Source organism: Leptonychotes weddellii, chromosome 10 (assembly GCF_054177405.1).
Source record: "Leptonychotes weddellii isolate Sample4059 chromosome 10, ASM5417740v2, whole genome shotgun sequence".
Classification (NCBI taxonomy): Eukaryota; Metazoa; Chordata; class Mammalia; order Carnivora; family Phocidae; genus Leptonychotes; species Leptonychotes weddellii.
Genome location: NC_138378.1, coordinates 71,670,786 through 71,692,891, shown reverse-complemented (window position 1 = coordinate 71,692,891; position 22,106 = coordinate 71,670,786). Strand labels below are relative to the sequence as shown.

General features: G+C 46.9%; 1 long non-coding RNA gene across 10 annotated transcripts in view; it reads right to left on the bottom strand.

The window, feature by feature from the left end:
- Window positions 1-4,813: 4,813 nt before the first annotated feature.
- The window catches only part of LOC115937038 (uncharacterized), a 21,999-nt gene continuing 4,706 nt past the window's right edge, over window positions 4,814-22,106 (bottom strand). For 3 of the 10 annotated variants that reach the window (XR_014149322.1, XR_014149324.1, XR_014149317.1), the window contains 4 exons: window positions 18,256-18,461; window positions 17,425-17,520; window positions 15,812-15,966; window positions 4,814-6,039 (listed from right to left, as the gene is read on the bottom strand). This is a non-coding gene — a long non-coding RNA (uncharacterized LOC115937038). Of the gene's footprint in view, window positions 6,040-8,410; window positions 12,193-15,811; window positions 15,967-17,424; window positions 17,521-18,255; window positions 18,462-22,106 lie in introns of all 10 variants that reach the window. The other 7 variants (XR_014149318.1, XR_014149319.1, XR_014149320.1 and 4 more) reach the window with 7 other exon arrangements.

The window sequence follows — 22,106 nt, the reverse complement described above, 5'->3', positions numbered from 1 at the left end:
TTCCTCATTCACTGACAGAGGGTTATAATGGCCTTAAGACAGGACAGCTTTAATGCCTGGAAATTGCACAGAACACTTTCCTTTCTACTCTTGGGGAAGTCCAAGTAATTATTTTTAGGACCTCTCTGCCAGACCTCCATCTTACCTGTAAAATTCTATGGCCCTGGTGGAGATCTGGATTCCCTATCCTGCCATGGAAACATTAGACAACTTGGAGTTTTCAAAACAAGATGGCAGACTGAGTTCCAGATGGGCTGAGATGGGCAACATAAAGAAGACAGAATTCTTGGAAAAGCGGATATCAAAAGTTTTCTCCTGTTGTGCACCAGGGATCAAGGCAGGGCCTACTTATTCATTAGGCACAATAAGAACGGTGCCTAATGGATATGTGCCCAGCACCCATGACATGCTTAGGGGCCCATGAAAATGCTTTAATTTCTTTTCTAAATTAGGAGAAAAAAAGGAAACTTTAAGCTGGACAAAATGTTTTAGCATATAATATTAAGATGGTCACCTTTAGGGGCACCTGGGTGGCTCAGTCTGTTGAGTGTGCAACTCTTGATTTGGGCTCAGATCGTGATCTTAGGATCATGGGATCGAGCCCCACATTGGACTCTGTGCTCAGCGCAGAGTCTGCTTGTCTCTCTCCCTCTGCTCCTCCCCACCGCTCATGCTCTCATTCTCTCTCTTTTCTAAATAAATAAATAAACAAATAAATGAAATCTTTAAATATATATATATAAGTGTCATCTTTATACCAACTCAATAATAAAATATAATTTTTAACCTTTTTTGTGGATGAAGGGGATCACAAAGGCAAAAGTACTTGGGACCCACAAATAATCATACTGTAGCCCCGGAGAAAGGATTTCGTAACTGACATCAATCCGGGTGACGACGCACTTCTTGGAGATGAGTATGGACATGGCATTGCCACCACTTGTAAATGTCCTTTTCCTTTATGAGTGTGCTCAAATTTCCCTAGTTACAATGAACTGGCTCTGTCTTTGCCTCTTTAAGTTCCCATCAGGACCCCAGAAAGCCGTAACTGCTCGAGGGAAGGGTGTTGGAGCAAAGCAATGCACATGGACACAGAGGATTCCTCCAGCTTACTCCCCATGCTTGCATTTTCCCCTTGGCCTCTGATTCTGAGAAGTCCAGCAGGTTCTAGGGAAGCCTGTCCCTTACCTAAATCCAGGGTGCCACACAGTACCTGCCCTACGCCCATCCGCCCTGGCCACAGTGATGATCACCCCCACAATCATCATCCCAATCCAGCTGGAGTGAGTCTTAGAACTTCTGCCAGAAACTATGGGATGCAAACATTCTTCCCTGGAAGGCATGGTGTGCAAAGGTGAATCTGAATTCCTACATAATTTGCCACCATGATCAAAGCCAAAGGAAATCTCAGAAAAGCTGAGCCAGAGCCTTGATCAACCACACCTGAGCCCTACCACAGGTTTTTTTGTTAGTTACATAAGCCTATAAATTCCCTTTTACTGTTAAAGCCAGTTTGGATAGGGTTTTCTGCTATTTTCAACCAATCTTACTGAAACTAAATGTAGCGTTTTGTAAGTTAGGAACAGAAGGGTAAGCCGTTTGCCCAAAGTCATAGTCAGATTAATCTTAACATGTGCTTTGCATTGATATCAAATGCTATGTTTTCACAGATTTCACAAATTTTATCTGGCTCTCCAAGCATGTGTTACCTTGTAAACACTGTAAGTATGAACAGATGTAAGCAGAAAGGAATCACTGTATATAAGACTTTTGTCTTACTCTTTTGTCCTAGTATATGACTCCTTTAAAGAGCTACCCCATTCTGGGGAAGCACCCCCATCACCCACAACCCTAAAGAATTAGAAGATCAGGAATTTGAAAGGGGCACCCTCGCTGCGTCCTGTCTGACCCACCCAGCCCCCCTCCTACCCACTCCTGGCTGCCAACCTCATTGCCTTTTACCATTGACACCATCACCCCCTTCCTTTCCATCTCTCTCAGCATGCTTTTGAGTCTGTTCATTGGCTCAGCACGTCTGGGCAATTGTACCTCTTGTAGTTGCATGGTCTTCTCAGGTAGACCACCCAACCACTAATAAGGCTCACCCTTAAGTAATGGATTTGTGTAATAGTCTCTCTTTCTTTCTTTCTTTTTAAAGATTTTATTTATTTATTTGAGAGAGAAAGAATGAGACAGAGAGAGCATGAGAAGGGGGAGGGTCAGAGGGAGAAGCAGACTCCCCGCCGAGCAGGGAGCCCGATGCGGGACTCGATCCCGGGACTCCAGGATCATGACCTGAGCCGAAGGCAGTCGCTTAACCAACTGAGCCACCCAGGCGCCTTCCCTTTCTTTCTACAAAAGACTTTTCAAACCCTCATGACATATGGACAACAAACACAGGAAGGAAACCAAGGTAATGGATGTGGACAACTCCTTTGAAACTAGACCGAGAAAGAGAAAATGGAGATTGGGTGTCCTTGGAGGGAATGTGGTGTGGGCTGGTAGAAGATGCTCGTTGTATCCCAGTGTCCATCTCCCTTTCTTCTATGGTAATAAAGCCTCTGTGTTTAGGTGGGTGCTAGAATAATGGCTCCATTTCCCAGCCTTCCTTGCAGCTAGGTGTGGCCAGGTTACTAAGTTCTGGCCCATTGGGATGTGAGTGGAAGGCGTGCCCTTATAAGGAAGGGCTTCCTCTCCTCCCTGTAGCTCTTCCCCCATTCTGCTGACAGGAATGTGTGTTCTCACAGGCCTTGCAGACAAGGGCCACACCCTGGGAATGGTGGAGCACGGAGACTGAAGAGGTTGAGGTCCCTGACGCCATGGTACCTGCCACCCTGCCAGCCCTGGGCTACTTAGGCCTAGATGCTGATGTGAGAGACAAGGAAACTTTCATCTTTTCTTTTTAAAACATTTATTTATTTATCTGAGAGAGAGAGAATGAGTGAGAGAGAGAGAAGGAGCAGGGGGAGGGGCAGAGGGAGAGGGAGAAGCAGATTCCCCGTTGAGCAGGGAGCCCGATGCGGGACTCGATCCCAGGACCCTGGGATCATGACCTGAGGTGAAGGCAGAGGCTTAACCGACTGAGCCACCCAGGCGCCTCATGATCTGAATTAATTTTTAAGGAGACGTTAACAACTGCTTCTCTGTATAGTTAGGAGAGAGTCATGTTGGAGCAAGCTTTTTTTGTTATGAGAGGAACTGCTGCTATTTGTTCCTCTTTTTTTTTTTCAAGATTTTATTTATTTATTTGACAGAGAGAGACACAGCGAGAGAGGGAACACAGGCAGGGGGAGTGGGAGAGGGAGAAGCAGGCTTCCTGCCAAGCAGGGAGCCCAATGCGGGGCTCGATGCCAGGACCCCGGGATCATGATCTGAGCCGAAGGCAGATGCTTAACGACTGAGCCACCCAGGTGCCCCTCCTCTAACTTTAAATACATATATTTTGCAAACAAGCGCCCTAGGTATAAGATCTTTATCTTTGACAACTAAAAGAAGGCAACAGGACTTTTGGCTTGGTTTAGCAAGGTGATCCCTCACTAAGATCCCTTGATATGCTGAGTTCTGAAGGAGGGACACATTTACAGAACCATCTCAGAAGCTTAAAGGAACTAAGTCCCCTTAAGCCTAGCTTCTGAGATTTAAACGTGCAAAAACTTATTGGGATGTCATTGACCAAGTCTGATGCCAGGAAGGGACACGTAGGGCCACAAAGGGGAAGTTTTCAGGAGGTCATGGGGAATCCGGGATGGTGACCTCCATACGAGTGGCATAAGGGCAATCCAGAAGCAGGCACCCTGGCACAGCGTCAGGCTTTGCGAATACATACGTGTATTAATTAAAAGCATTGCCACCTTCAATCCTAGCATGTGGTACTATTGTGGCTGGCAAGGACCTGTCCCAGAGAGGGCATCACCAGAGTGTGGGCAAGTGTGTGCTGGCCTGTGCAAAACCAGCTTTCAACAGCGACACCTTGTGGTGGCAGCTGAAACAACAGTGCTCGTGACAATATTGACCTCTTTGGACTGAGAATGTAGGATTCTTAGAAAGTTTAAGGGTACTTTTCAAGAGGCAGATGATTTCCTGCTAATAAAGGTAGAGGGACGTTTTTTTTTAAAGACTTTATTTATTTATTTATTTGACACAGAGAGAGAGAGAGCACAAGCAGGGGAGTGGCAGGCAGAGGCAGAGGGAGAAGCAGGCTCCCCACCAAGCAGGGGGAGCCGGACGTGGGACTCGATCCCAGGACCCCGGGATCATGACCTGAGCCGAAGGCAGTTGCTTAACCAACTGAGCCACTCAGAGGCCCTAGAAGGACATTATTAATGGTAAAAAATAAGAAATGTTTTGGTGAGAATGTGGAGAGAAAGGAACCCTTGTACTCTGTTGGTAAGGATGTCAATTGGAGCAGCCACTGTGGAAAACAGTATGGAGGTTCCTCAAAAAATTAAAAATAGAGTTACCATATGATCCAGTAATTCTACTACTGGGTATTTATCCAGATAAAACAAAAACACTAATTCAAAAAGATCTATGCACCCCTGTGTTTATTGCAGCATTATTTACAATAGCTGAATATAGAAGCTCCCCCCGTGTTGGAGATATATATACATACATGTGAATATTACATACATATATATATGAATGCTCTTCAGACATAAAAAAGAACGAGATCCTGCCATGTACAACATGGATGGACCTTGAGGGATAATGCTAACTGAAATGTCTGACAGAGAAAGACAAATACCATATAATTTCACTCATGTGGAATTTAAGGAACAAATGAAAAAAAAGGAGACAAAAAAGACTCTTAAAATTTTATTTGTTTATTTATTTATTAATTTATTTCAGTAATCTCTACACCCAATGTGGGGCTTCAACTCATGACCATGAGCTCAAGAGTCCCATGTTCTTCCGACTGAGCCAGCCAGGCACCCCAGAAAAAGACTCTTAGATACAGAGAACGAGTTGGTGTTTGCTAGAGAGGGGGTGGGGGGGTGGGAAAAAAAAGAAAAGAAACCTGACTGTATCTGTACTCTCTCTCTCTCTCATCTGTCGTACCTGTATAGAGGCCACCCCTGGGTCTGTCCCCAGAGCAGGATGCAGAACTTGGTATTTCAGCATTCAGCAGAACAGCATTTCAGGTAGCTGTTTCTGCTGGGCTGCCTGCCATATCGTCTGTTGTCTCCCAGAACTTCTCCAGCTCCACTTACAGCCTGGCTCCTGGGCCTTGTGATCGGAACAGTGTCAGGGCAGGGAGCAAAGAACAGCTCCAGAAGAAAAAAATCAGCCCCAGAAGCTGTCACTAGGTCTCCAACCGATGGAATCATTTTCAAGGTAATGAAATTGCAGTTAATGCAACTTGCTGGCTAGTTCCCCTCCAACTGGGACTTGGTTTTTCTGTGGCTTCTAGTCGCTTTCCTGGCAGGAAAGTCCACTTCTCTATAATCAGATTGCAGAGGTCACAGGGGCTCTTCTGAAACAGGAAGCAAGTTCTTTTCAGCATTCATTCTATTTGTTGCCCATTTTAGCAGATTAAGCACTTAGGGTTGGGATTTTAAAAATATTTATTCTTCAGGCCAAAGGAGTATCTTAATAAAGCTAAGTTCTTTGTATACATCCTCTCCAAACCCTGACTAATTAATTCCTAAAGAAGCAGCACGTGGCTCTCGCTTATTGGCAGCCCCTCTTTGTGCAAGAGATTAGCAGGGAGAGAGCCAAAGCAGCACCAGCGCCCCAAGCGGCCACCTTGGACTGAGCCGGTCCACAGATGTGTTTTGTTGGGGGCATTTCACACAAAAATCCAGATTCCTTACTCTTTTGGAACAAATGGGCAGTGTGGCAACGGTGGGCTTGGATTCTCAGGGCAGCTGCTACCTTCTGAGGGTCACGGTGCACGTCCTGTTCTGCCCAAGTCGCTGGCGCTCCTGTTGTCCCATCCGGGCCCACCGCACCCATCCGTATGCCCCGCTTGGCTCCGATTTGAATTAGCTCCCCCTTTCGACCGAAGCTTCTCTTACACGCCCAGCGGACAGCAAGATCCTGGAAGACAAGAGGCGCATCCATTTCATTTCCCGCCCGGTGCTGGCATTGAGCCTGGGTTCCCAATAAATGCCGACTGAAAGAATAAGAATAAAGAAGTGGGTGCGTGCCTAGTGTGTGCCCGGCGCGGTGCTGGGCACCAAAGAGCCGCCACGTAGTAGTAAGACACAGAGTGAGAGAGAGAGAGATTACAGAGGGCGCGCGCGTGCGTGTGCGTGTGCGCGCGCGCCTTGCCTTTTTTAAGCCAACAGGAATGAACAATCAGAAGGACGACTTTGCCTGCACCTGCCAAAAGCCCCAGCAGGGCTACAGACTGGCCACTCTCGGGAAACGGCCCCTTTCAGGCACAACCCCAGTCTCCTGTCCGTGGCATTTCCAGTCCTATATAATAACCAAAACTTGGAATTTGACTTGGCTTACATTTTCTTCCATCTTCCTGGCTGCCGGAGAAGGGGGGTGGGGTGGCTTTTTCTCCCTCCCCACCCACTCTTCCCACCAGCAGGCTGCTGAGGTCCCTGGACACAGGGAGAAAGGGCAAAAATCCAAGGTGGTGCCCTCATGTGCAAACATCGGGGTCCTCTGGACGGCAGGTTCCTAAAGGTGACTCTTGTGCTCACTTGTGTTGCTCAAAGATCCCCCAAACTGGGGGCTTCCCTGTAGTTCCCGGGACTCTGTCACAGTGTAGGCCTGGAGTCTGGTTCACCTCCCACTTCCTCGCAGCCCCCTACCACCCCGGCCACATTGGGTAGGATTTCAGATGTTGCCACGTGGTTGCTCTGGAGACTCCTTGGTCCAGAAGAAACGCTGACCCTCCATTTGCTGGGCCCAGGCCACCTCTGCTCTCTCAGACAGGTGTGAGTCTGGCCCCAGGCCACAGAGGCTCCCCACTGTCGAGAGTGCACCTCAAGCTCTCAAGCAGCCACTGAAGCCCAGTCTCTCTGAGCTCAAGGGGAAGGAGGTGACACCCCCAAATGATCTCATCTTCCCCCTCTCTAGGCTTAGAGAACAGCGTTCTCCCAAGAAACCTTCCAGGGGAATTCCAAAGTTCTTGAAACCTGAATTCTGCATTTGAAGATCTCTTAAACCCACTTTAGGATATCTCTTTAACAAAAATTGTGGAAAACAAAGCAGAAAGAGCCCCATTTAGCATTCTGTTCTAGTAAATAATAGGTGCCCTTCAAGAGATACAGAGAAACACTCCCATGGGAGTTTAAAGGAGTAGACAGTTTCTTCCATATAAGGAAAGAACCAAGGAAGACTGCCTGGAGGAGATGGCCTTTGAGGATGGCCTTGGATGTGTGGAGGTCGGGAATGAAGGTATCTTAGGCAAAGAAAGCAGCACAGAGAAGACACAGGGGCAGGGATTGTGCCATATCAATGGTGTCTTAGGGACATTTCCATACTGAGTGACTTCAGAAAAGGGGGCTACGTGTGGAAAGGGTTCCTATGAATACTCTAGAACAGTCGTTCTCGGAGTATGGCCCCTAGAATGCAGAATCCACATTACCTGGGGACTCGTTAGAAATGCCAATTCTCAGACCCTCTGAATCAGAAAAGAATCTCCAGAGGTGGGTTAGCATTCTTTGATTTAACAAGCCCTCTGGGGGGATTCTCATCCACAGGGAAGTTTGAGAACCTCTGCGATGGAATATTTCTGGAAGGATGCACAAAGAACTGATAAAAGATGTTCCTTCTAGGGAAAATAATGGGGTGCTGGAGCCAAAGGTGGGGGAAGGGGAGATTTTTATAACTGTGTACCATGTGCATATATCACCAATTCAAAAAAACAATCACATAACAGGTGTCATCCTTTTACTTCCCCTCATCTGCTTCCCTTCTACTGGGCCCCTGCTCCGGCGCCCCTCTCCTCAAACTGCCTCTCTCCGCTGGGCAACCTGGCCTTCTTTTCTCCTCTCCTGGTCTCTTGCCTGGTCTTTATCACTGCACCTGCTAAGCCTCTGAAGGAGAGTTGAAGGGGAAAGTAGAGGAGCTGAGCTCAGCGAACCACCCACTGTGTTCATGTCCTGGGTCGGGAGGTCCAGGCCAGTTCCCAGTGGAGAGGACAGGAGAAGTGGGCCATGTACCGTCTCCCGCAGGGCTGACACAGAGCGCGGCCATGGTTTACCACAAGGGCAAAGCGCACCATAGCTGTTTTCATGGTTAAAGGATACATTAAAAAAAAAAAGGATACATTTAACCACAGTGAGAGTCCACTGCTCATCTTTAGAATGGTTGTAAGGAAAAGCAATAGACACAAGTTGTGGCAAACCTGTGGACCATCAGAACCCCCACGCACTGCGGGAATGTAAAGTGGTGTCTCCACTGTGGACCTCGGTCTGGCGGCTCCTCAAAAGGTTAAACATGGGCTTACCATCTGACCCAGCACTTCCACTCCGACGTTCATACCCGAGAGCACTGAAGACATATGTTCACACGAACACCTGTGCATGAATGTTCATAGCAGCTTTATTCATAAGAGCCCAAACATGGAAACAACCCAAACGTCCACCGGCTGATTGGTGGATGACAAAATGCAGTCTGTCCACACGACAGAATATTTTTCAGCCATAAAAAGGAATGAAGTACTGATACATGCTACAACATGGATGAATCCTGAGAATATTTGAAGCAAAAGAAGATAGTCACAAAAGACCACATATGTAGGACCCCACTTACATGCAATGTCCAGAATAGGCCTATCTATAGAGGCAGAAAGATTTGTGCTTGCCAGGGGCTGGGTGGGTGGAAATGGGGAGCAACTGCTAGCAGGTATGGGGTTTCTTGCAGGGATGATGAAAATATTCTGGAATTAGTGGTGATACACTAAAAACCCCTGAATTGTACACTTCATTTTTTTAAAAAGATTTTATTTATTTATTTAAGACAGAGAGAGACAGAGACAGAGAGAGAGTATGAGTGGAGAGAGGGGCAGAGGGAGATAGAGAAGCAGACTCCCCACTGAGCAGAGAGCCCGAGGCAGGACTCGATCCCAGGACCCTGAGGTCATGACCTGAGCCGAAGGCAGACGCTTAGCCAAATGAGCCACCCAGGCGCCCCATGAATTGTACACTTTAAAGTGGTAATTTCATGTTATAAGAATTATATTGCAATAAAAAATTATTTTAAAAAAGAACCGATTTACTTCTCCATCCACACTCCTGTAGGATCATAATAATGTAACTGGTTGCCCATCAAATGAAAAACACTGATGTGAACAGACCTTCCTGGCAGGGGTGGTACAATAGCTGAGCTTTTAAAATTCACATGCTGTGTGATCTACAAGGACCTCATGAAAGTGTGTTTGTTTCTATCTCTTTACCTCCAGCCACTTGCCATATTTTGATAATGCTCTAAATTACAGGACCCAGAACTGGTCTTTAATTACAGAGTGCTTTAATAGGGCTTGCTGGCAAATACCATAGAATTAAAGGAGCCACTAATGAAATACAGCATCGTTTTATCTGTTCTCTGGTGGCAGCTTTTAAAATGCAATTAGTACCATGCAAGATATTTATTTAGGATTTTATCTCATGTATCATTCCATCTCCAAATGAGTGTTGTACTTCTAGCTGCTTTTTACTCCTTTATACGAGTATTTTCTCATTTTCAATCCACTCTTTTCTTCCCTCTTAGACTCCAGGGAGCCAGAACATCAGCAGCATGCAGGGCGGCTGATTAAAGGAAGCAAACATCTTAAAGATGTTCACCCATCCCACTCCCTGCTCCTCCCCAGCGTGGAGGAAAGGAGGAATGGACACAAGCAGTCAAGCTAAATCCTTGCTGGGTACCCAACCATTCCCTACAGGAAAGCTGCACAGCCTCTGGGGAAGGCAGGACACATCCCCCCGCCACCGTCCCAGCTCAGGGCACATGTCCTGTATTGACCACACCCTACTCTCAGAGGGGGCCAGGCACTTCCGGGGCTCTCCAGTTTCACCTCCAATGCCCACTCAAGTGTCACATCCTCTGCGAAGCCCTCTCGACCCACCTTCCCACCCCAAAAGAGACTCTGTTCCTTTTGGGATCCCTTTGCGCATATTCAACAATACTCGTGTTGGTCCACTGCTTGGCCATCAGCAGTGTGCACCTGTCCTCCCCTCTGTGCTGAGCCCTCTGGGGCAGAGGGATGACATCATCTTCGTATACCCCAGCACCACACGCAGCGTGCTGCACCCAGGAAACGCTCAACAACTATTTGCTAATAACATCATTTCCAGTCTTCCCTAGCCATCAGGGAATCAGTGTCTCTTAAACCTGTGATCCTCCCAAAGACACTGTGGATTTCTCTGGCTTGTGGCTCGTGGCTAGCCTGCCTCAGAGCAAGCAGGGACTCGGATCAGTTTCACAAGGTGCCCAACGGTGAGGGCTGCGGGGGACAGGATGCAGAACAAGACAGCGTGGTCGTAGCAGAGTCCACCTCAGCAGGGCTGTCTCTCTGAGGGGCTCTTCTGTGGAAACCAATGGAGGACTGAGTTTTATATCAGCCGTGACTCGACAGAACAAATGAAACCACTCCTAGAAGTGGGAGCCCATGGGAAAATTAACAACTCAGGAAACAGCAGATGTTGGCAAGGACATGGAGAGAGGGGACTCCCCTTACACTGTTGGTGGGAATGCAAACTGGTGCAGCTACTCTGGAAAACAGTATGGAGCTTCCTCAAAAAGTTAAAAATAGGACTACCCTGTGACCCAGCAATTGCACTACTAGCTATTTATCTAAAGGATACAAACAGGGCGCCTGGGTGGCTCAGCTGGTTAAGCGTCTGCCTTCAGCTCAGGTCATGATTCCTGGGATCGAGTCCCACCTAGGGCTCCCTGCTCAGAGGGGAGCCTGCTTCTCCCTCTGCCCCTCCTCCCACTTGTTCTCTCAATCTCTCAAATAAAATAAAATAAAATCTTTAAAAAAAAAAACACAAAAAACCCCCCCAAAGGACACAACCATAGTGATTTGAAGGGGCACATGCACCCCAATGGGTTTATGGCAGCAATGTCCACAATAGCCAAACTATGGAACGAGCCCAGATATCCATCAACAGATGAGTGGATAAAGAAGATGTGGTGTGTACACACACACACACACACACACACACACACACAGGAATATTACTCAGCCATCAAAAAGAATGAAATATTGGGACGCCTGGGTGGCTCAGTCAGTTAAGCGTCTGCCTTCAGCTCAGGTCATGATCCCAGGGTCCTGGGATCGAGCCCTGCATCGGGCTCCCTGCTGTGCGGGGAGTCTGCTTCTCCAGCTCCCTCTGCCCCTCCCTCCACTCATGCTCTCTCTCTTGCTCTCTCTCAAATGAATAAATAAAATCTTAAAGAAAAAGAATGAAATCTTGCCATTTGCAATGACATGGATGGAACTAGAGGGTATTATGCTAATCGAAATAAGTCAGTCAGAGAAAGATAAATACCACATGATTGCACTCATATGTGGAATTTAAGAAACAAAACAGATGAACATAGGGGAAGGGAAGGAAAAATAAAATAAGATGAAAATTGAGGGGGAGGCAAACCATAAGAGACGCTGAACTCTAGGAAACAAACTGAAGGTAGCTGGAGGGGAAGTGGATGGGGGATGGGGTAACTGGGTTATGGGCATTAAGGAAGGCACTTGATGGAATGAGCACTGGGTATTATATGCAATTGATGAATCACTAAATTCTACTCTGAAACTAATAGGAAAAAATACATATAATGGAAGCATACCATAAAAAAAAAGAAGGGGGTGCCCATGGGGCAGAAAATCTGAGAAACAAAACCTCTTCCCTGCTACCAATTTAGTAGGAATGGAGTGAAGGGTGGATCTTTTAGATAGTCATTGACTTGGGAATTTATGTGTCTGTGTGTTTGCGGGGATATCAGTGTGATTTCACATAGATCTCAAGAGGAAGGGAGCCCCCATCTGGCATTTGGGGTTACGATGTTAAACAGTAAGCTCGGTATATTCACTTAGTAAACTGAAAAGCGCTGATGATGGTGATGAAGGAGATGATGAAGTGTGGTGACAGAGCTGTGTCCGTCTCCCCCGCATTCAGGAGTCTTGGTGCCGGACTGGCCCCTGCAGTCCTCTCCACGGAGGGATGCTCTAGGACAGGGCTCAGGAAAGCTCTGTCACTGGAAGGCTGCTGCTGAGGACATTGCTTGGCACTGTGTGTTGACAAGGCAAGCCAGGATGAAGAAGTACATCCCCATAGGTGCAGAGGAGAATGGATCGACTCCAGGGCACAGACTTCTAATGGCGGTGCTTTCCAAGGACCCGGAGCACCCAGGATGGCTCTCTCCTTTCTCCCTTTCTGGGTGACCGCAGTGTAGGCTGGCCCTGCCCCTGAGCGGGCTCACCCATGCCTTCCTTCTGCCTGGCACCCTTCCACCCTGCTGACAGCAGCAGGCTGAAGCTGTGGTCCCTGGGCGGCTGGGGCAGAGGCTCCGCTAGGGGGGCTGGCCCTGGGATATGGATCCAGGCTGCTTAGTCAGAAGCCACCGAGGTGTTAACTGACTTAGGAAAGGGGAGCTGGGCCAGGAATTAAAATCCAGCTTCCTAGAGTGCTCTGCTTTGGAGGTGGGGGCTCAGGCCTCAGAAAATAGTACCGTACTACCTGCTGTTTCTCATCTGAACCTTCCTGGTGCGTATATTCCTTGGGTGCTTCATGGGGACAAACAGCTTGGGTTCAAATCTCATTTTCTAGCTGATTGTATGGCCTGAGAGAAGTTACTAACCTCTCCATGCCTCGGTTTCCTCATCTGTAAAGTGGCAATGAGGCCATTGTGCTCCTGAGTTTATCCAGGTAAACACAGTCGGTTAACGGCTAGCACGGCTGTTGCTTCTCCAGCTGAAGTCCGGCTTCTCCAGCAACCTGACACTCTCAGTGTTCAATCTTTTTTCCTCAACAAGAGCCCTGTCATGGTGGGTAGCACCCCTATCCATCCAGCTGAGCAAGTCACAAACCGAGAGGTCACCCCTGACACCCCCATCCTCTCCCCCCAAACCATCACTAAGGCTTGTCAACCCTACTACCTTACTGACTTCTACCAAAGTTACCCAATTTCCTGAAAATCTCCCAGATCTCTTCTCTCCTCTATAACCTCTCACCAGGACTAGCACAGTAAGGCCCCTAACTGCAGCCACTTCAGCTCCCTACTAACCCGTTTCCACCCTGCTGCCAAAGACATGCTTTGAAATGCAGATCTGACTCGTTTACCCTCTCCCTGGGCTCTCCGTGCTGAAACCTCAAAATGACATTCCACTCTTCTTGGGGTTAAAACCAAACTCCTAACACCATGCAGACTGCATATGTTAGAATGTTTTTGGCCACAAGGGTCAGAAAGCCCTATCAAAATTGGCTTGAAATACAAGGTGATTTATTAGCTCCTTCAGAGGTAACTGGGGTAGTTCAGGCTTCAGGCATTGCATGATCAGGGCTCTAGCACCATATTCTGCTATTCTCTCAGCTCTGCCTTCCTTCCTAGATGTCAGCTGCATCCACAGCCCAGCTTCCTTTCAACCGGCCTCAAGTGGGGCACTTCTAGAGAAAAACAAAACAAAACAAAACAAAACTATGCCCAGCCATGAGATAAAATTCATTCCCTTCAGCCTGAGCCAACTGAGACCATGTGCTCATTCCCAACCAAAAAATTCCTAGTGGTATGCCACGCATCGAGTCTTTCGGTTCTCTGTCCCTGGTGGGAAATGAGTCCTTTACTATAAACACACATTGAAACCATGCTAAAAGATACCACTGGTTTTATTTTAATAATGCTCAACTCTGAAAAACATGAGAACTAACCATCAACCTTAAAGCTGCCCATTGTCCTTGATGATGGATCTGGGACTAGAGGTGCCCATGGGAACGACCTCATGATAATGGGCAGGAAGAGCAAGGTGCTGGAGGATGGATGAGGGAGGAAGGCAAGAGACAAGGGGCTTGCTGGCCTTGTCAGAGATGGACTTTGGATGGTGGAGTGGAAAAGGTAAGAAAATGGTGCTGTAGCATCTTCTGTGCCCTGAGATTGCATTCTTAATCTTCTCCTTGTTCTCTTTCTGAAAATGGACTTTGCCACCAAAGGAACTGAAAGCAGGGACTCAACAACTATTTGTACACCCGTGTTCATAGTAGCATTAGTCATGATAGCCAAAAGAGGGCAACAACCCAAATGTCCACTGATGGACGAATGGCTAAACAAAATGTGGTCTATACACAAAATGGAATATTATTCGTCCTTAAAAGGGAATGACATTCTGATGCATGTGTCTATGTGGATGAGCCTTAAAGATATTCTAAGTGAAATAAGCCAGACACAAAAGAACAAATACCGTATAATTCCAGTTATATAAGACTCCTAGAATAGCCAGTTGGTACAGACAGAACGTAGAATAGTGGTGACGGGGCCTGGGGGTGGGGGTACAGAATGGAGACTTACGTGTAGAATTTCAGTATACGGGATGATAAAGAAGTTCCAAAGATGGATGGTGGGGAAATTTATACAACAAGGTGAATGTACTTCATGCCACTGAATTGTACAGTTAAAAAATGGTTAAAATGGTAAGTTTTATGTTATATATATTTTACCACAATAAAAAAATAAGTACTCAGTTCATCTTCCAGGCATTGAGGGCACAACAGAGGGGTGACAGGAAATGCTCAAAGAATGATGGCAGATTGATTGGTCTGTCTGGATAAAAGACATCTTTAGTGATATACTTTCATTTTGGCCCTGCTGGGGAAGAAAAATTTTTCTCTATCTTTCAGGGTTTTTTCTTTTTGGCTGGACTATGAATTAAATTGACATGAGAAAGATTAGCAGGAGAAAATCAAATTTAAATACATACTAAGGGGCTTCATAGGAATATGAGGCCTGTAAGCAGTCAGGCAATTGAGGCTTATACGGTACCTGGAGCTAAGGAGAAGTGGGTAGGGGTCTGGGATCACAAAGGGAAGGAAGACAATTCACAGCAAGATGAAAAAGAGTAAATGTTCGGTAAATAAATGTTTGCTGCGCCATCCAGAAACAGTGGGACACGGAGAGGAATTTTAACAAACAGACTTTGCTAAGTTCCTCCCCGTCTGCCACCCTTAGTTCATATTATGCTCTGGTTATCTAGGGTGATAACCTCCCTTCCTGGAGAAGGTCCTCCATCTAAATTGTTGTAGGCAGTGAGAGGAAGGTCGAAGGTTCTTCCTGAGCCTTCTGTTTCTTAAAAATAATCAGCCTACAATAATCCACGTGCCGAAGAGACACATTTTGGGGTGGCGAATTCTGTCCCCTACCGTCCCCTGACGATGCTAACTGTGACGACGAGGAGGAGGCTCGAGCCTGCCAGGGACAGAGCCGTGAGGCAGCCGTGTGTGAGAGCCTGCCCCTCCCAGTCCTGCAGCAAGTCCCCCCAGTCCCACAGGCGCTGTGTGAGGGGAGTGGTGCCTAATTCTATTCTCTGCAGGGTGGACCCACAGAGGGAGGGGAGGTGGAGAGGGGAATTTCCTTCTGTCAGGCAGGAAAATAGCTTGAGGAAACAGAGCTCTCCTGTTCTTTGAATGGAAAACGTCTCTTTCCGACCTCATTTTAGAGAGCTGCCCCTGCCCACCTCGCATTGCCAGAGGGATGATGGGACAGCTGTCACCAGTTGGGTCTGACTCATTAGTTTATCATCTCTCCCCACCCCTCTCCCGAACCCCCTCCCTCCAAACCCACCCACCCTGAAAATGCCTCAGCACCGTGGACTATTTTAAGAGCTGAATTCCCTGTCGGCATGGCAACTTCCTGGCTATACCTCTCGTCATAGCTGCCTAGATGGAAGAGAAGCCACCTTTCACCAGGGCTCCAGCCAGCCTGCAGCGGAGAGGCTTCGCGGATCAGACGTGGCCAGAGGGTGGACATCGAGTGCAGGTCCCAGATCCTTCTTTGTGCATTTGCCTGTTTTACAGCCTGTTAGCAATGCAAAACCATTCTTAGCTGACCAGCCAGACAACAACGGGCACCCCGCCAGAATAGGCCCAAGGACCATAGTTTACCCACCCCCTGCTGTAGGACAAGAACAGCAGGTGCTCACACTTGCTGGGTTTCTCATTGTGGAAGTTTGAAAGATTTGGAAGGGTACGGGGGCGACATGAGTAAAAGATGGGAAGGGAGTTATGGAAGAAGGACAATGGGATTCATTCATTTTTAAAAATGTCCCCCAAATATCTACATTTTATTATTATACTTTAGAGGTTTATTTATAGTCTTCTTGTGCTTCGAAATGAACGTCTTAAGACTATGCCATCTTTACCACATCCCAAATAAGGACTGAGGCTTATAATCTATTAGTTCCTTTTGTAGAAAATGGTGTTTATTTTTTAATCTCTCATCATTCTTCACAAAGACCAGATTTTCTTCAGATATGCTGGATTTTTTTTTCTTTTTTGCCTAAATTTTTTTAGAAAAAAAATTTATTTTATTTTATTTTTTTAAAGATTTTATTTATTTGACAGAGAGAGACACAGTGAGAGAGGGAACACAAGCAGGGGGAGTGGGAGAGGGAGAAGCAGGCTTCCCACGGAGCAGGGAGCCCCATGCGGGGCTCGATCCCAGGACCCTGGGATCGTGACCTGAGCCGAAGGCAGACACTTAACGACTGAGCCACCCAGATGCCCCCGAAAAAAAAATTTTTTTAAATTCACTTCAGGAGCACCTGGTTGGCTCAGCTGGTGGAGCATGCAGCTCTTGATCTCAGGGTCGTGAGTTCGAGCCCCACAGTGGACATAGAGATTACTTTTAAAAATTTTAATTTACTTTAAATTTTTAATTTACTTAGAAATTTTTGCTCATTATAAGACATTTTAAGCATACTCAGAAAGAATAATAAAATGAACTACATGCTGCCATGTACCTGACATTACTGGTTTATTTTTAAAGGGTATTTCCATGTAAATTAAAGAAATGGTTTGTATTTTCTTAAAACATGGATTAAAAGGGGGAAAACCATTTGCAAATATAGTTGAATAGAATCCAGTTCTAGGCCCTGCCTGAAAGTGATTGGCGAGGGGAGGGGTAGGAGGAACATCTGTAGGAAAGAAAAGGGGATCACTCTTGGATGGTTACCATGGAAACCACTAGGTTAAGATGGTTGAGTTTGTTTATGGGGCAGTGAGGTTCCTGCTAATGGAGTCTGGGTCAGAGCTGTAGGAGAAATCCTTAGGCTGGTCCCTAAGGATATCTTGCTGCCTCTGAAACTCCCTTCCACCCCCCCAATACTGTTCTCAGTATCCTCACATTGAGGATACTTTCATTCTGAATTTCTAGGGTTTGATTAAAACAGAGGCACTTTGGTGTTTCCTTCCTCGATTTTAGGGCTTGCTTTTTGTATTGAGGAAGCCAGAGTCAAAATGTTTGTTGCATACTCACTTTGAGGAGTTCTGAGATTTGATAGCAGACCACCGGAGTCCTGTTTACAGCAATAGCACGCCAGGGGGAGGGGGGGTACCTCCGTGGAAGAAAGTCCTGGAAGGACAGGTGGAGGTCTTAGGGTATTGACCCCCACACTACAGTGCGGGAAATATACTCCCTAAGAGCAGGGAATCCAGCCTAAGCCTTGATACTCAGAGGCTCTGGATTCTTTCCCGCTTCGGAAGGAACTTGACCCCAACGTAGAATATCCATCATTCGCCAATGTCCAGGGCTGCTTTAGACACCAGATTATTTGTTATGGGGCATACCAGTAGGAAGTGCAACTTTGGCATCGTGCTCCTTGGACTTGGGTCCAAGCCGCAGCACGTATTATTTCTACCGTGACAGACTCTCTCTGTCACCTACTAATGGGCTTGGTGGGGGAAACGAATACACAAGATAAACGGCAGGCACAGAGGCAGAAGCAGGCTGGAATTACTCATCCAGAGGTAAACATGAGCAGAGGGACAGACAGAAGGCCGCCGAAAACCGAGACAGATCCCCACAGGGACGGGCTTCCAGCGCTGGGATCCCTAGACTCCATCGAGGTCTTACCCTAGTTGGGCCTCCTGCAGCTCCCGAGGGAAAAGGCTGCGCAGACGAGGCACGGCCAGCAGGGGGCGCGCGGGCCCGGGATCTCGGGAATCCGGGGCTGCGGGAGGGAAAGGGGCGGCGCGGTTGGGGGTGCGGGGTGGGGTGTGCAGGCAGGGCGGGCTCAATACCCGCTCTCCCCGCAGGGTGTTAGCTAGCAAACCGCAAGGACAGGTACCTCCTGGGCAGCTGCTTTACCTGTCCGTATCTCCCCACGAAATCAGAAGTTCCTTGAGGGTAGCGACTGTGTTTTCGTCCCTTACTTCCTCAACTGCACGCGTCCCTTGTCCCCATCCTAGGTTTGCTGAGCAGAGTCAAAGGATGCATCCTCACTCTGGAAGGCGGGAAGGGAGGACCAAGAGGAGGGATGGGAACGGCTGTAGCGGAGCTTTGAGGCAGCTGTTCTGGAAAGGAGTGAGAGATGTTAGATTGTCAGCAGGGTGGAGCCCAATCATTGGCTGGGGGTAGGTGGGGTGGGGTTTACCCTAGAAAACGTTGGGGGGTAGAGCCTATAGGACAATCTACAATTTGGGGAAGAAATACGGCTGTGGTTCTCAAACTTCTTGATCTCTGGACTCCTTTATACTCATAAATATTATTGAAGACTTCAAAGAGCCTTTTATTTATGTGGGGTCAAATTTACCATATTAGAAATTAAAACTGAAAATTTAAAAACACTTATTTACTTAAAATTACAATATTAAACCTACCACATCAACATAATTTTAAAAATAACTGTATTTTCCAAAACCAAACAAAAAAATGTTAGTGAGAAGTGTGGCACCATTTTACATTCCTGCAATTTTTAAAAAATGTTTAGCTTAATAAAAGACAGATGGAGTCTCATATCTGCTTTTGGACTCACTCTGTTGTGATATCAGACCGAGTTTTCCCAAAGCACATAGCTTCATATGGTCATGAGAAGATGAGAGGGGACAAAGGCAAATAACATTTTATTATGAAAATAGTTTTAACCTTGTGGACCCCCTGCCCATTTTGATATTAAATAGAGTATTAACTGCATACAGTGTTATTTTTGGATAAGAATGGAAAGATTTTTTGTAAAACAAAGGTTGCCTTTGGTGAGGGCTGAGGGCTGAGGGCCAGGCTGCCTTGGAATTCACCCACTGGCAAAGATGCGGCCTCCATGGCCAGTGGTACCAGGAAGCAGGGCCTCAGCTGGTGTAGACACATGCCTGTTTATATGTCCACTCACATCCTATGGGTGTTAGAACTCTATTGCAGCTGACATTTTGCCTGCTGTTCCGTGTTGAGCTGGCAGAAGGGTGGCCAGACTCCCTCCCTTGAGGCCAAAAGCATTTTGTGGCTTCTTATCAATTCAAAAAGATTTCAAAACAATGCCCCACTCACCTCACACCTGTTAGAATCGCTGTCATCACAAAGATAAGAGACACTGAATCACTATATTGTACACGTGAAACTAATATTACACTGAATGTTAACGGGAATGTAAGTAAAAACTTAAAAAAAAAGATAAGAGATAATAAGTGTTGGCAGAAGATACGAAGAAAAAGGACCGCTTGTGCACGGTTGGTGGGATATAAATTGGTGCAGCCACTGTGGAAAACAGTATGGAGGGTCCTCAAAAAATCAGAAGTAGAATCACCACATGATCCAGCAATCTCCCTTCTGGATGTACATCCAAAGGAAATGAAAGCAGGACCTCAAAGAAATATATGCCTTCCCATATTCTTTGCAGCATTATTCACAACAGCCAAGGTATGGAAACAACCTAAGTATTGAGCAACAGATAAACGGATATATATATATACACACACACACACACACACACACACACACACACACACACTGGAATATTACTCAGTTACAAGAAAGAAGGAAATAAGACAAATACTGTATGCTATCACTTACATATGTGAGGTCTAAAAAAGCCAAATGCATAGAAACAGAGTAGAATGGTGGTAACCAGGAGCTGGGGGTAGGGGAAATGGGGAGATGTTGGTCAAAGGGAACAAACTTTCAGCCATAAGATGAGTAAGTTCTGGGGATCTAATGTACAATAGGGTGATTATAGTTAATAATACTGTATTGTATACTTGAAAGTTGCTAGGAGAGTAGATCTTAAATGTTCTCGCCACCAAAAAAAAAAAAATATATATATATCTATCTATCATTATGAGACGTAATGGAGGTATTAACTAATGCCATGGTGGTAGCATTATATACATCAGCGTATCAAATCAACACATTGCACATCTTAATGTTATATGTCAGTTACATCCCAGTAAAGCTGGGGGAAAAAAATAACACAATGGCCCCAGCCTCTCCATGGCCCCAGGCCTGCTCTGGAGGTCTGTGCAGAATGCCCCAGTTTGAATGAAGAGGCAATGTGCGGAGATTTGCAGAGTCGAGTGAGAGATGAGGAAAGTTCCTTTCCAGTTAATTCCCTCCAAGGACACCTACTGTGAATGATTATCCTAATCATCTGTGGAATGGCATAAGAATACTGATTCCTGGTCTCACGGCAGATCAACCAGGGATAGAGGCTAGATTTTAAAGCTTCAGGCCCATTCTCAACCCTCCTCTAGCCCTGTCTACCAACTCTAAAGACCGTCCGTTCTTTGGCACCTTGCAATCATTTGGGGCACTTATTTAAGATTTTGAATTCCCCAGGCCTAATCCCTAGAAAGCCTGGTACCCAAGCTTTGGTAGATCTGGGCTGGGCACCAGAGCACCTTGGGCACCAGCAGCCCAGGTCATTCTGATATAAACGACCCAGGGCCACCCTCTGCCTCCAGGTTGTCGAAGCCCTGTGTGTTACAGTCTGTGTGTCACTGAGAGATTTTAGGGCCCCCCACTCAGATCACCCTCAGCCTTACTTCCTTATCCTTTGAACAATCACACCCTTTCCTGGGGGTCTAAATTTGAATTCCAGGGTTGACAAATCTCATTTGATGCAGGTGACCATCTTCCTCCCCAGTCCCAGAACTACACCTTCCCCGAAGATCCCCATCTTCTCAAACTCCATCCGGGCTCGGGCCCAAGCACTGTCTACACTATGTAACCCCCGCCCGCACACCTACCTCCACACTTCGAATCTAGGCGTGGGGCAACGTGTTTGCAGATGGACACACATCCATCTTTCAGAAGAGCTCAGCTAAAAGTGCAGCAGGCAAAAATAAAAACAAAAACAAAACCCAAAACACCACTCAGCTTTCTTCACACCAGGAGCCCGGCTTCTGCTTCTCCTCCCCGCCCCCGCCCCCCCACCCTTGCTATAGAGGATACTTTAGTCCCATCATCACAGAAGTAGCTGCTCCTCCCCCTCCCCAGGCCCTGCGTTTGAAGGGCTTCCTGTCAGCCGGCTCACTTCCTAGCAGGACTCCAGGACCCTGGCTCCCTAGGGATAGTCCATGGGTCCCTGGAATCTGCTCGGCAGCCAGCTGACCTCATCCTCTGCTTTGCCTCTGGATTCACATTTACTTTGCGTGGCTCACGTTTATGAAATTAACTCATTTCATGAATTGCGTAAAGCATCGAGTTGTGATGAGTGGATTTTTTTCTCAGTTGTGTCTAAACACGCACAAGCAGTCATGGAACTGGTTTTGTGGTGTCCTTAGAAATCCCTGCCCAGCATCATTCATTTTCTGCTGTCGTCTGAGTGCTATGGGAACCATCCACGAAATCTGGAGCTCTTCAACTGTCAGCTTCGAAGACTCGGATTCTGGGAGAGACGTGGTGAAAATGATGAATGCACACAAAGCGTGGCTATCTCCCAATTTGGGACACCCTGGCTGCTCCTGGGCCGGTCACAGCCGAATTTCTGGGGGTGGGCCTATGCTTCCCCAGGGATTGTAACTGGCAGCCAGACTGAGGAGCACCACCCCACTCTTGGAAACTTCTTCCCTTCTGCACTAAGGGGTTTGTCACCAGCTAGACCCCAAGACCTGACCTTTGCTGCTCACCTGCTTGTATCCACTGACCTTTGTCCCACATTTTTCCTTAAGCTCTTCTTTCCAACTTTATCTCTTCACTCAGGCAAAAGACCCAAGGGGCCTAGGATCCCA